The following is a 15,481-nucleotide window of genomic DNA, read 5'->3' as shown; positions in this document are numbered from 1 at the left end:
TGTTTTTCACAGATGAAACTATAATTGGTAGGAGTTCCGCTGTGTTACGAAAGTCCATTGGGCCCCAGTGCAAAATTTGGTTCTGAGCTCACAACTGTATGTTTGTCAGATGTATGAGCCCTTTTAGCATTCCAGATCCTATGTAAAAATGTTTCCCCCTATGTAATATAGTCTTCAATCCTGGGCTCCCTCCTGTAATAATGTCCTCCATCCTGGCCCCTTCCTGTAATAACGTCCCCATACTGGGCCCCTTGTAGTAGTAATGTCACCTTCCTTGGCTTCTTCCTAGTATAATGTCCTCCACTCTGGCCTGTTTCAGGTATAATGTCACACATCCTTGACCCCTTCCTGGTATAATGTCCCACATTCTAGGCCCCTTCCCCGTATAATGTCCCACATTCTAGGCCCCTTCGCGTTATAATCTTCCACATCCTGGGCCCCTTCCTGGTATAATGTCCCACATTCCAGGCCCCTTCCCAGTATAATGTCCCACATTCCAGGCCCCTTCCCAGCATAATATCCCACATTCCAGGTCCCTTCCCGGTATAATGTCCCACATTCTAGGCCCCTTCTCAGTATAATGTCCCACATTCTAGGCTCCTTCCCAGTATAATGTCCCACATCCTGGGCCTCTTCCCATTATAATGTCCCACATTCTCGGCCCCGTCCTGATATGTCTCACATTCTAGGCCCCTTCTCAGTATAATGTCCTACATCCTGGGCTCCTTCCTAGTATAATGTCCAACATTCTAGGCCACTTCCTGGTATAATGTCCCACATTCTAGGCCACTTCCAGGTATAATGTCCCACATTCTATGCCCCTTCCCGCTATAATGTCTCACATTCTAGGCCCCTTCCCGGTATAATGTCTCACATTCTAGGCCCCTTCCTGGTATAATGTCCCACATCCTTGGCTCCTTCCTGGTATAATGTCTCACATCCTGGGCCCCTTCCAGGTAAAATGTTATACATCCTTGGCCTCTTCCAGTAATAATGTGCCTTTCAGTAATGATGTCCCCCATACTGGTGTAATGTCCTAAGTCCTTGGCACGTTACAGTAATAGTGTCCTTGTTCTCCATTCTATTCCAACATATGTAAAAAAATAAATGATCCTTCTTACTTTCCTCTGCTCCCACGACGTGCGACATCCTCTTCTATAGCAGGCACAGGAGCCGGGAAATGACTACAGTGTGCAAGCAATGGGCAACGTATTATGTCTGCCATGTGCCACCCGTAACTAGCATGCCGACGTCAGTTGCTGGTCTCAGATTGGCCGGCAGTGTGTATTGCAGTGCGGGGACCCGACGAGTCTTTGCACCACAATATATCTCAGCTGAATGTGGCTCTTTGGATGCACAACTAGCTGAAATAGCTGCTGGCATTGGCGGACCTCCCTCCAGCATGGGCTAGTCCCGGTTGAACCTTCTCCGACCGCGATCATTACACCCCTGTACGTGTTAGATGTCCCTGTTATTTTTTTTTGCAGGCCAAAATAAAAAATTAGGATGTTTCTGTTTTTGATTCAAGTCACAGATAAACCTTGCCCATTCAAATTAACGGGTCCATGAAAAAAAAAGGACACTCAGATGTCTTTCATCCGAGTCTTTTCAATTTATTACGGTTTAATGAGTAGGAGAAGATTGTAATTTTTTTAATTTTTGTTTTAAAGGATAAAAACTGATGCCACTTTGATTGTAAGGCCGGCGTCACACTGGCGTATTGCATCGGATGCGAGAGCATCGGATGCGATATGCTAATGACACTCGGCTCCTGCTCGCAGCAGAGCAGGAGCCGAGTGTCATGCGTCTGTGCTCCGATTCTCTCGCACAGGGAGGATCGGAGCACAGCTGCGGAGGAGGCGGAGAAATGAATTTCTCCATCTCCTCCATTGCTGGGGTCCGCTTATAACGCACAGCACTCAGATGATATCCGAGTGGTGTGCGCTGTCTCACTCACACCCATAGGCTTATATGGGTGCGAGAGAGCCCAGAGTTTTCCTCGGTCCGAGACAATCGAAGCATGCTGCGATTGTCTCGGACTGAAGAAAACAGCCAACAAAAAGTCGGCTGCTGGGAGCTGCCCCATATATTAACATTGGTCCGAGTGCAATGCGATTGTGACGCCGGCCTAAAAATAGACGCGGGGACTAACAATGGATGAAAATTGGATCTAGCACGTCGATGAAAATGGTCCATTATTTCTCATTAGCAAAAAAAGTAGACGGCTGAAAGACATCTTAATCACATGGACGGGCGTGGGGAAGTCTTTTTAAGGGTAAAGAAATAGACTTTTTTTCTAGTCCCGAAACCCCTTGAAATTGGCCAATGTGTCTACTGTAGGTTGACTTTTAGTTCTAACGCATGATACATGAGTTTAAAGTATTCAGGTGGGATCAGATTACAGGGCTGCCCAATGGACATGCTCTTCTGATTTGCACAGTAGAATATACGCCTGAACGGAAAGTGTTTATAGTAAGATACATTCGCTCTCTTAAATCATCACATCTGTTTCTCCCCGTACAGCATACACAAATGGAAATAATAAAAGAGTTTTTTTTCTCACCTAGGGTCAATAGATTTATGGTACCAGCACTAAAACCTTGAAGTTTCAAGGAAAAAAAAATGAGAAAAGACACAAAAAGCAGATGCGTTCTCACTGTTCTCCTTTACACCTATTACTACAACGCTATCGGTGTGGTGGAAATACCATTAATGATTTCTGTCAGAATATCCAGCCATGCGTTGAACGGAGATGAAGTTTTCAGGTGAAATATTCTCGGCATATAAATTAAACCCTATTACCAGATTTTGACCACGTTTGCCTAGAGATTGGTTCCATGTGTGATAATGTTCTTCTGGAGCTTCGGGAAAAGGAAAGAGCATCCAATCTCCAAGTATTGGATCACTTGCTAACTCCATTAAAGACATTTGATTGTTTGCTCTTCTCGTTTGATACCTTTACCCTTTGTATATTGAGCGTTTGTTAAAGTCTTATTGACCTTTTGTCGAAACTGGTGGGAAACAAAAACCTTCCCAATACACAATTCGTAATCAATAAGTTACCAATAACCTGTGCAGGAAATTAGACTTCAAAGTAATTAGATGTTAGAAAGTGACGGCTTAATGATGTGTTCTTATGTAGGAGTTTGTAAAGTAAATAAACTTATCTACGACTTTCCATTGACCAAGTGTAAAAGTGGGATCTAAAGTGTGACCATAAACAATGGGACTTCCTAATTCTCCAGTCACTAGCACCAAAATCACTGAACAGTTACCATTTAAAATTACTGAATGGGTGTGTGAAATGACACATGGCCTCCTAGGTCTTCTGTCAAGGCTACTACTTAGTTCCGACAGGTAAATAATTGTCTACATTGGATTTCACAGTCGTCGTTGATTTACCTGTTGGCTTCATTAGTCTGGTTTCCATTAGACTTATCATGAAGTTCTAAGTTTTTAACATTTTTCAATACTGATTTAAGAAAAACTGATGATTTGGGCCGATTGGTGTCAAGAAGCTATTTTTCCCCGATATGGGGAAATTAGTATCTGCCTCATGGAGGTTTTTGCCTTAGTGTGGATCGACATGTTAGGCAATAGAATGGACTCGATGGACTTGAACTATGAATATAAACTATGAAAAGGGATTGTGAAATTAAAATGGTCAAAAAAATAAAAGATATCTATGTATATAAAAGAATAAAAACAGGATCAATGAGCGTGATCTATGAGTGAAACGGGCTGCCAAGAGAGGTGTGGTGAGTTCTCCATCAATGGAAGTCTTCAAACAGAGGCTGGACAGACATCTGTCTAGGATGATTTAGTGAATCCTGCATTGAGCACGGGGTTGGACATGATGACCCTGGAGGTCCCTTCCAACTCTACCATTCTATTACTCTAAGATATATAAGTAAATAAATCAAACAGAAAGGGTTGGCATTCCATTCTCCTTGATTCAATACTCGATTAGGAATACATGTGCAAAACTGACAGTAAAAGCTTCAAACCATTTGACGCGTTTCGGAATACAATTCTTTAGTTATGACTAAGGAATTGCATTCTGAAACGCGTCAGATGGTTTGTAGTTTTTATTGTGAATTTTGTACATGTATTCCTAATAGAGAATTGAATCGAGGCGAATGGAATGCCAACCCTTTCTGTTTGATATACTCTTTTGCCTGGTGAGGCTTCATATACCCAGGATGTGATTGATGCAGGAGTAATAATGTTGAAATGGATTCACACTATCAGTATTTGGTCAGTATTTTACATCAGTATTTGTAATCTAAAACCTGGAGTGGGTGATAAATACAGAAGTGGTGACGTGTTTCTATTATACTTTTCCCCTGATTTTTCCACCCTGAGTTTTGGCTTACAAATACTGATGTAAAATACTGACCAAATACTGAACGTGAAAATTTAAATTTTCAAAATTAGTTTTGATTTTTTTAAGCATGTCTTATTTCATAAACGGAAGACATGATGCCAAAAAAGTTATTGCCAACATTAAAGTTTGATCACTTTGAACCCTACCAGTCCCAAGAATGGGGTCCACGAATGAGTTTGGCCACGAATGAGTGTCACTGCTCCCTTTATGGAGATGCCGGTGAGAGCCATGTCAAGTTCTTGGCTTTTTTTGGCAATCCCATGGAGGACAATTGGAGCAGTGGCGCTACCACTCCATTCTGACCATTCCTTCTTGGAATTGGTTAATGCCGTTTAACAAAAAAGCAATGAGAAATTATAGATTGGTTTGGAAATGTTTAATATTCACCGTTATGAGTCATATTTTCTAAAATGTAATAAATAATCATTATTTGTTGGAACCTCTACTTCTCTAGTGCCAGCTCTTCACTGCTCTCCGCAGGTGTTGGCTTCCACCGATGAATCCAGTCTACAACGAGTCGCTCTCCTACCGTCTACCTTGGCATCGCCGCTGAGGCCAATGATTAGCTGCAGCGGTCATGTGTTGTTTTCCAAAGCAAAGATATATTCTGTCTCTGTCTAAAACTCTTTAATGAATAAAAGTAAAGGTGAATTCTGCATTTTTTGGATTGTTTTAACTGTTTGTATGAAATTCCTTAAATACATTATTTTTATGGACCCACATTATGTACTTTTATCCCAGCTAACAGTTTGCTGATATCCCTGAAGTAGGTTTTAATTGTGCACTAATGTAGTAAACTAGTAGTCAATAACTGTCTGTACTTAACTTCCCAACTGTCCCCAGAGGCTAATTGTTCCTTCCTGTTGATTAATTTGCAAATCTCTCCACCCCCTTCCACTATTCATCCTCATGCCTTTTAGATTAAAGGTTTCCTCTCTGCAGGTATTTATATCAAGAATCAGAATGGGATGGTATATAAATAGCGCACAGAACATATAAAAACCCAGATATACCACTGTACTGATCTGATAAACTAGACCTCTAAAGCCGGCTATACACTTGAACTGTAACCTGTACGGCCACCAGCTTCTCCGACCCACCCCACTCCCATACACATGAATGATTGTCATGTCTGAGCATGCATGGGTTGGGGCGAGGAGAGTAAGATACTGGGTCTTAACTCCCAAGAAAACCAAGGCATCGAACATGTTGAAATCCAACAGCCCAATCCATTTTTCCTTTGACGTCTATCATCAAGAGAAAGTTGGGGCAAAGGCATACAAATCAGAGTAAACAGCAATATAAGACAGATAAAGGGAATCTATCAGAAGGACCAACCTTCCTAAGCCATCTAAATGGGCATGTAGGTCATAAAAAGATTAGTAAAAGGATACCTTGATATCTGCGGTTTGATGTCTTGTTCCAGAGTAATTCATGTTTTTCTTAATATGAAAAAGAGGTGTTAAGAACTATAGGTTGGATATAGATCTTCACAAGAATCTGCCTCCAGAGCTTATTTTAAATGAAAGGGGGCGTTATCAGTGTGAGACATGTAATGATCGGCAATTTGCTCTCCTGATCTACACGTCTCACTCCGGTTATGACACTATTCATTTAAAATAAGCTCTGGAGGCGGATTCTCAGGAAGATCTATGTACACCCCATAGATCTTAACAACTCATTTAAATACTAAGGAAAATGGTAATTTCTCTGAAGTAATACATTGGATTGCAGATATCAAGGTATCATTTTGTTCAACTTCCTATGACCTACATATCCAGATAGACGGCTTAGGAGGGTTAATCCTACTGACAGGTTTTTATTTAAATTTAGCTTAAGGCTTCTCGTACACATTAGATTTAAACTGGGCAAACCTGCTGATTTTTCTGAGACCAAATGGCCATCTAATTTGCTTTGGGGCCTTCAGACTCTCTTCTGAAAGATATTGAGAGAGATCCCGAAAAGGCATTTTGAATTCAAAAACTCACTCTTTTTCTATTCCCTGGAGACCCCAGGAAATGACTTCTTCCCTTCTAACCAATGAAGACATGTGAATGCTCTGCTAAGTGTAAGATAGCGCTTACTGCATGTGTTGGGGGACACTTGCTTAGCAACGGGATTCAGTCACACAGGCATGATTTTCTCCATTAAACAGTCCATGTGGTTTATTTAGGCATCATAAACCACCATGTTACACACCACACAAATATAGTTCATAGTACACAGCTTCAATCACTTTTCAGACACTCTACTCACATAGCATGACATTAAGTTGCAATCTCTAAACATGCCGGACCTCACTTCATTCAGTCACCGTGCGTGACTGCACAGTTCATAAACATCCATGGAACATCATAGGCACTAACAGTCTGTTCCACTGGCAGATACTTGTCTGCCCATAACCCCCTTTATCTGGAGTTACCTTACAGGAGCTCCTGCTCCACATGCTGACTCTTCATCAGTCCTCTCTCCCAGGGAAGTTGCCTAACTGGGATTACCGTCCTGGATCATTCCTTGCTCACCAGGCCATTCAATAGTTCCAGACCCACAGATAGATGGTAGCTTCCCCAGCACAGTAGCCATCACAGGCTCTGCAGAACCCTGACCTCACCCCGTGCTTTTCAGGAATTCAGTCCTACTCTCAGGACCTTCCAACACAAAGGCCATCCAGGTCCACGGCCTCTCCGTGCGCTATTTAGGACGTCCGTCCTAATCCCAAGACCTCCCAACACACAGGCCTTCAGGTATGTGGCCTCTCTATGTGTTCTTCAGGAATCCTGTCTTACTCCCAGGACATTCCAACACACAGGCCATCCAGGACCTTACACACTGACCATGTGACCAGACCTCAGTCACATTATATCACTGTAGCCACCCCAACAGGTGGGAGGTGTGTGTGGTTAGCCAGACCCACCCAGCTCTCTGACTAACCCTGTAAGCCTCCCTTATTATAAACTACACAAACACTTGTGGGACTACAGGTCCCAGAACAACAACATTACTGGTTTACAGCGCAGAGGACCTCCTCTGCGACACATATTGGCCATTTACAATAATGCTGGTCACTGTCTCACCATCACAGTTACACCTGCAACTGCCATGTACTCCCATGGCCTCAATATACCACTGTATGTATTCTGAGGAGAACATACAGTGCCCCTTAGCTGTAACAGGGGTCACTGCCTCACATACGCAAACGTTCATGTGAATGGTAGAATCAGGAGAGATAGCTAAGGTGTATGGAAACCTTAAGATACAGATTTCATTTATCTTTATTTCTATATATTCCACATTGATTTACAAACTGCAATCTATTAAACCAAGTCCCGGGATAGTGTGTTCCTCACTTTTACAGGTTGCTGAAGTAGGTCATTTTGCAGGTCTAACACTGTCTACACACATCAGATGCTTGTTGGCTAAACCTCCCAGTTTGAGCAGGCTCAGGTGACTCTTTAATGATTATGGGGTCTCTCAACTCTTACGTTATGGCAGATGTGGAGAAAAGTCCTACAAGCCAACAATCTTATGTCTATAGGGGCCTCTCCACTATCCTTTGACATCACCTATTAAAATATTGGGGAAAATAGGGATTGGAATTGGTTTTGTCCAAATATATGTTTCCCCTGTTTTTAGACATTTATATTAAAAAGTTAGGTCTTAATCTCCTTGCTGTTACTACTTTGATTGATAGGATTTCCTCTGCTCGAAAACCGAAAAAAGAATTGGGCAGTTGGATTTTTACATGCCTAATCATTTTGTTCTCAGGGGAACTAACCCACACTGGAATTGTCTGGTAGCAACAGCTCTCCTCTCTTCATACTGTAGACATATGTGCTATTGACTAAGCATGAATGGGTAAGGAAAGGAGAGATGATGTACAGTATCACACCCATCCTCAAAAAAACTAACCGTGACCCAACTGCTATGCCCAGCTACCGCCCCATATCACTGCTCCCGTTTGCTTCAAAACTCCTTGAGCAGCATGTCCATGCTCAACTTCCCTCCCACCTCTCATCTAACTCTCTCCTTGACAACCTCCAATCTGGCTTCCGCCCCCACCACTCCACCGAAACTGCCCTGACAAAAATTACTAATGACCTAGTCACAGCCAAAGCTAACAGACAGTTCTCCATCCTCCTCCTTCTTGACCTGTCCTCTGCTTTCGACACAGTCGATCACTGCCTACTGCTACAGATTCTTTCTTCCCTTGGCATCAAAGACCTAGCCCTGTCCTGGATTGACTCATACCTGTCCAACCGCACATTTAGCGTTTCCCACTCCCACACTACCTCCTCATCCCGCCCTCTCTCTGTTGGAGTCCCTCAAGGCTCTGTCCTAGGGCCCCTACTTTTTTCCATCTATACCCTTGGCCTAGGACAACTCATAAAGTCCCATGGCTTCCAGTACCACCTGTATGCAGACGACACTCAGATCTACCTCTCTGGCCCAGATGTCACCTCCCTGCTGTCCAGAATCCCGAAGTGTCTGTCAGCCATATCCTCCTTCTTTACCTCTCGCTTCCTAAAACTCAATGTAGACAAAACCGAATTCATCATCTTTCCCCCACCTCACGTATCTCCCCTACCCGATCTATCTATTATGGTAAACGGCATCACGCTCTCTCCCGCACCTGAAATCCGCTGCCTCGGGGTAACTCTCGACTCTGCCCTGTCCTTCAAATCTCACGTCCAAGCTCTTGCCACCTCCTGTTGCCTCCAACTCAAAAATATTGCCAGAATCCATTCCTTCCTCAGCCCACAATCTACCAAAACTCTTGTGCATGCTCTCATCATCTCCCGCCTTGATTACAACACCCTCCTCTGTGGCCGCGCAGCTAACTCTCTTGCACCATTCCAGTCTGTCCTCAACTCTGCTGTCCGCCTAATCCACCTCTCTCCTCGCTACTCCCCTGCTTCTCCCCTCTGCAAATCCCTCCATTGGCTCCCAATTCCCCAACGAATCCAGTTCAAACTACTAACACTGATCTACAAAGCCATCCACAACCTGTCCCCTCCCTATATCTCTGAACTAATCTCCCAATATCTTCCCTCACGTAATCTTCGATCCTCCCAAGACCTCCTACTCTCCTCCACACTTATTCGTTCCTCTCACAACCGCCTCCAAGATTTCTCCCGAATATCCCCCATCCTCTAGAATTCCATGCCTCAACACGTCCGATTATCCACCACCCTCGGATCCTTCAGACGGAACCTGAAAACCCATCTCTTCAGGAAAGCCTACAGCCTACAATAACCATGTCCCCTCCTCACCACCGCCAGAGCGGCCGCCTGACCACCGCCAGAGCCACCTCACCACTGCCAGAGCTGCCGCCTCACCACTGCCAGAGCTGCCGCCTCACCACCGCCAGAGCCGCTGCCTCACCACCGCCAGAGCCGCCGCTTCACCACTGCCTGAGCCGCCACCTCACCCCTACCTTCTGTCTCTTCCCCACTATCCCATAGAATGTAAGTCCGCAAGGACAGGGTTCTCTCCCCTCTGTACCAGTCTGTCACTGTAAACAATATCTATAACCCTGTATGTAATCCCTTTCTCATGTACAGCACCATGGAATTAATGGTGCTATATAAATAAATAATAATAATGTGTCTGGGCATCATAGCTGATTTTCAATATTTAGTATTAAAACTAGGGTGAACCTGTTCTAGGAGAAATTGAATCTGCCTCACATTTTGCAAAAGGTTTGGATATTAATTAATCCAAAAAAAAAATTTTGTTTTTAGTATTGTTTTGTGGAAAAAATAAATTTAACCGCTCACCTGTCTTGTTGCCATAAGACCCCCCGTCCCAAGTTCTTCTAGCATTTTTCTGGGCTTCTTCTTCAACCCCTACATCATCTTCACTCGGTGCTGGGGCATCAGTGGCCTCGTCAGGTTATTTGATGTGAATCAGATGTTCCCTATTATGTAATGGACATGGGGCAAAAAAAAGAAACCTAACTTCTCCTACTAATTCATCCCTAGCGAGTCCTCTTTGTGTCCTATCAAGCTCTTCTATCAGTTACACTCAACCAGGGTGCTACCAGCACCAAGTAGGCCTCAGATGTCACAACCTGGGTTGCCTGTGGCTTTCTAGCACTTCAGGTTCATGTCACAGCTCCACGTCGCGCCTTGTGATGTCTGAAGCCTACTCAGTTCCATAAGCCCCAAGTAAAAATGATGGTAGAGCCGAAGACGATATGCAGAGAGCAAGGATGGAAGAGGTGGAAACGGTGAGCAGCCAGGTGAAGGTTATATTTATTTTTTTTCATTCCGGGAGTTTTTTTTTGCTCTGGGGTCTAGAAAGACCAGAGAGCTTTGCAACGAACATTCAATTTGCATTAAATAACTTTGCTTGACTTTGGCCGGGAAATTTGAATCTTGGTGCGCTGCCAAATTTGAATTTTGCCAGTTTCACTCATCACTAATTAGAAGAGAGAAAAAAAAGCAAATGTACCTTTATGCAGCCAGGGTAGTGCTCATGACCCATGATGGCTTTTTCATGCATTGACGTAGCGGAAAGCAAGAGCAGAATAAAGTCCTTCATGTTTTAATAGTTTTTCTAGTTGACCAAATCTCGTCTCATCTCTTCCCTTGGATCCCACCAGAGATTAAGGGGCAGGGCCGGCGTCAGCACCCGGCGTACCCGGGCAAGTGCCGGGGCCCTGGCGAGACAGGGGGGCCCATTCAGGGCCGGCGTTAGGGGCAGGCAGCTGCCAGTGCCTAGGGCCCCTGCTCCCCCAGTGGCCCTCAGCTAGCGACACATCACGCAGATGCTATGGGGCCCCTGTGAGGCAGGGAGGCCCGCCTGTCGCAAGCGCCAACTCCCCCGCCGCCGCTTTCAACTTTACCGACGTCTGCCGGTAAAGTTCAAAGCAAATGATGGAGGAGAGAGCGTCACCTGACGCTCCCTCTCCCATCATTCCCCACTCTGCCTCTGACACTGCCGCTGCGGGTGCGCGATGACATCATCGTGCACTCGCTATGTGTCAGGCAGTACAGCGGCAGCTGCCATGACCGGAGCAGGGAGGGAGCAGCACGGCGCGGGAACGTTGAGAGAGGTGAGGAGTGTTTTGGTTTTTTTTGTAACTATAGCAGTGAGTACTGGACTATGGGGCCATTCTTGGGGGGTGGGGGGCTGTGCTGTATACTACATGTCTGTGCTATATACTACATGGCTGTTCTATATACTACATGGCTGTGTTATATTCTACGTGGGCCGTGTTATATACTACGTGGGCTGTGCTATATACTACATGGCTGTGCTATATACTACATGGCTGTGCTATATACTACGTGGGCCGTGTTATATACTACGTGGGCTGTGCTATATACTACATGGCTGTGCTATATACTACATGGCTGTGCTATATACTACATGGCTGTGCTATATACTATGTGGGCCATGTTATTTACTATGTGGCTGTGCTATATACTATATGGGCTGTTATATGCTACGTGGGCTGTGCTATATACTACATGGCTGTTCTATATACTACGTGGGCTGTGTTATGTAATATGTGGCTGTGCTATATACTATATGGGCTGTTATATGCTACATGGGCTGTGCTATATACTACGTGGCTGTGTTATATGCTACGTGGGCTGTTATATACTACATGGCTGTGTTATATGCTACGTGGCTGTGCTATATACTACATGGGCTGTGTTATATACTACATGGATGTGTTATATGCGATCATGAATCGTGGTATGTGTTAAAGGGGGGCCCACTGAGACTCTTTCGCCCGGGGCCCTCAAAAACCTGGAGCCGGCCCTGTTAAGGGGAATTTGCTAACTTCTGACCATAAATTATTGGTCTGTCCCAAGCAAGAGCAGTGGTTCTTTGTGTTCAGTAAGTGATTTTAGGATCATTTTCAAAAATTCAAGAACCTTTTTAAATGCTACGGAAAAGCAAAGTAATAAGAGATGAAGAGAGAGATTTCAGTTTTCGCAGTTCAACAGAACAGATGACCCTATGATCCTGCTTAAATTTCTGGCACATTTAATGCTATTAAAGCATCTATAGTTGGCCTTAAGGGCACATAAGTGGAATTAAATGAATATAATCGTTATGGGTGTCAATGGATGTGCAAAAAATAGGTGCGTTGGGCATCATCTGACAAAAGGGTCAAATAAAATCCCCTACTTACGATCAGTATTGCACATTAATTTCTTCCCATATAAACCTAAAACATAAATACCTAACCCAATTTTGGAAGCCAAATTGAGGTCGTCACTGCACATTTGCATATTTATAATGATTCTTGGCAGGAGTTTCTATGCAGGGAATAGATCTTGCTCGTGTAATTCAAACAAGTCGTGTAATTATCCTACATCATCTATCCAGAAAGACGCGGGGACCCGCAAACAAAATATCGATCATTAGGTCTATGAAAGAACAAACGACTATGACCAAGTGTTTTAATGCATGGTAAATTGTTTAAACGTAAAGTATATGGGATATCCTAAAGTGGCACCAAGCTATGTTCACGTGACTGAATGGGGTCTTCTGCCCATCCTCCAGTACTGTTATTTTCAGTCTGTATACCGGCTTGCAATTATATAGGGTATAGAGTTAGTATCAGTTACCAAAGGCTCCTCTGACAGCTAATAAGTGGCATATGGGCCTGTTACAAAATAGCTTAAAAAATGTAAAAGGGCAATTATACTTTTAACAATATTATTTTACTAATTTTTGGTAACTTTTTAGATTTTCCATGACCCTGTATAAAAAACAAATCCTGAAAAATTGCAGTTTTAACAGACCACTGACTCTCATAATAGTTAGATACATTCTGTTCTGGAGAGATCACTTTTCACTAGTCCTCTCATTATCATTACAGCATGGATTACAATATATTATTTCATTTAATGGCTTTCGGCTCAATCTTGACCCATGGCGACTTGATAGACATGAAAACCATAATTAGTGATGTAATGTACAGTATAGGAGAAGCTTTGCAATTTATTTGTTTATTTTTTCCTAAAAGAAAATCACTGATGAGACACTGATTGGTAAAAACTGACATAATGATGGAAATTGCAGGAGAGGAATCACATTAGGTTAGGTTCCCAGCAAAGAGGATCGCCTTGTCATGGCTGCTGGGCACACATGAATTGGCCAATTTATACGTTAAGTATCCCTGTTTTTTCCTATTTTCTAGAGCAGTAATTGAATTCCAATTTCATATATTTCATGTTTGCATGCTATAGCGCTACAGAGTGCTACTTTATTTGGTAGTTATATATGGAGGTGGCTACTCTTAGCTCGCACCTGTTCACACCTGTTCTCTTTTTGTAAGTGAAGGTCAGTTTTTGATATCTGGACATATAGGCCCTCTGATCAAGCAGTCCACCCATCAGCCTCTAGCCTTTTTTTATCACAGCGGGATCCTACATACCGATATAAATGTAAGCTTCAAACAAGGAGAAGAATCACATTAGGTTAGGTCCCAGCAAAGAAGATCACCTTGTCATGGCTGCTGGGTACACATAAATTGACCAATTTATGCACTAAATATCTTTGTTTTTTCATGTTTGCTGGAGCAGTAATGCAATTCCAATTTGATATATTTCATGTTTGCATGCTATAGCGCTACAGAGTGCTACTTTATTTGTTAGTTATAAAGGGAATGTGTCATCAAAAAAGGCCTATTGTTTAAACCAGTTTTGTATGACAGTTTTTGTTACTTGGTGATCTTTTTTTCAAATTTCCATATCACTATATTAATAAAAAAAAGCTGAACTCTTGCAATTTTCACACTAGCCACAAAACCAGATATAAGACTCATACTTCCTGTTCTGATTTTTCAGCAGTCATCATTATCATTACAGACAGGATGACAATGACCGTTAACGACTCCAAGTACAGCAGATAACACCATTCATTCTAGATTGGGGTCACAACTCACCTCTTTTTCCCCCGCATTGCCGATATCAGAGCAAAGTAACAAGCAGTCTACTGCTGTCTGTCCACAAGGCTGCCTAAACAGAACAGGAAGTATGAGTTCGATATTTAGCTTAGTGGCCGGTGTGAAAATTGCAAGATTTTTGTTCTTTTTTTTTATTTTTTCGTATAGATAAAAAACAGTAACATAAAAAGTTGATTTAAACAATACATTATTTTCTGATGACACATTCACAACAGTGGAACGACAAGCTGGAAAACGGGGGGGGGGGGGAGAATGGAAATGGCTAATATACTGGCATAGATGCTCCGACTGAATATTGTTTACATTAAAATATCTCAATTTGCAATTGTCATTTTTCTTTTCTTCACAACATGGGTACACAGAAACAAAGGGCTGACTGTACATGGTTGCACGTCCTCCAAACTTTTTCTGTTGACACTGTGAAAATAAATAGTGCTTTTTTGTGTAGCGGTGCCTTCGCTACATCAAACATGGGCTTCATTGTGATTCTTCAAGATGGATTTCTGCAGAAAACTCGCATTCCTTAGCTATTTGCTAACAAAACACATAGGTGTATGTGCACGCTTGTCCTAAATTTACTCCTAGGTGAGCTCCTCTAGACAGACCAGTATGTGCGGAGGATGCACTGCCGTCCGGTCCAGGAAGTTTCGGATAAGGTCAGGTCTTTTTTTCCCCCTTTGTTGAATCTCGAATTTGCCTTTTATAGCAGATTTTGCTTTACTAAGACTTTATACATGGAATTTAGCACATTCTTCCCTTGATTATTATCGATTTATACTCATGAGGATACAGAGGTGTCACCAGGAGTGACTATGCTGCGCCGCTGGGTGCTATGGGGGGCTAACAAGTCACTTTGGCTATAGGATATAGGACTAGGATAGTAAATTGAACCTTTGCCCCGGGTGAAGGAATTTCTAGCTACTGTGCGTAGCGTATAAGCTCATGTGACCATGTCTGTCGCCTTCTGTTATGGCAAGGCTTGAAATAGCTTTTTGCACTACAGATATTTTAGCAGGCTGCTTTACAGCGATTTTATTACATATCGTACTGCACTAGTAGAGGAAAAAATGGCCATGAAATATATTAGTGTAATAATCCACTAATCACTATATAATAACTAAAACATATTGTATAATGACAAGCATCAATGCAGCAAGAACAGA

This window comes from Ranitomeya variabilis, chromosome 2 (genome assembly GCF_051348905.1).
Source record: "Ranitomeya variabilis isolate aRanVar5 chromosome 2, aRanVar5.hap1, whole genome shotgun sequence".
Taxonomy (NCBI): Eukaryota; Metazoa; Chordata; class Amphibia; order Anura; family Dendrobatidae; genus Ranitomeya; species Ranitomeya variabilis.
The sequence above is the reverse complement of the archived record's forward strand: the minus strand, read 5'-3'. Positions refer to the sequence as shown.